We start from the raw sequence: 278 nt of genomic DNA, 5'->3' as shown, positions 1-278 counted from the left end.
GATTTCTAATATTTGAAATAACATCTGTAGATTCACTGTTGGCTGAATCTTTACAAATCATAGCTGGTGGTTTTTCAACTTAACTGTTCCAAAAACAAACTAAAAGTAAAATAAAGGTTCAAACAGCATCCCATAGGATTCAGGATGTAACCGTTGTAATGATTTACATAGTGGCAATTAGTAAAATATTCTGAACATTTTGAAGCTTATTAATTACTGTTTTTAGTTTTCCCAATATTAATTCAGTTTTTGTAAAGTAAACATCTAGCCTGACGTAG

Source organism: Cyprinodon variegatus, unplaced genomic scaffold, assembly GCF_000732505.1.
Source record: "Cyprinodon variegatus isolate N-32 unplaced genomic scaffold, C_variegatus-1.0 Scaffold1901, whole genome shotgun sequence".
Taxonomy (NCBI): Eukaryota; Metazoa; Chordata; class Actinopteri; order Cyprinodontiformes; family Cyprinodontidae; genus Cyprinodon; species Cyprinodon variegatus.
Note: the sequence above shows the minus strand (reverse complement) of the source record.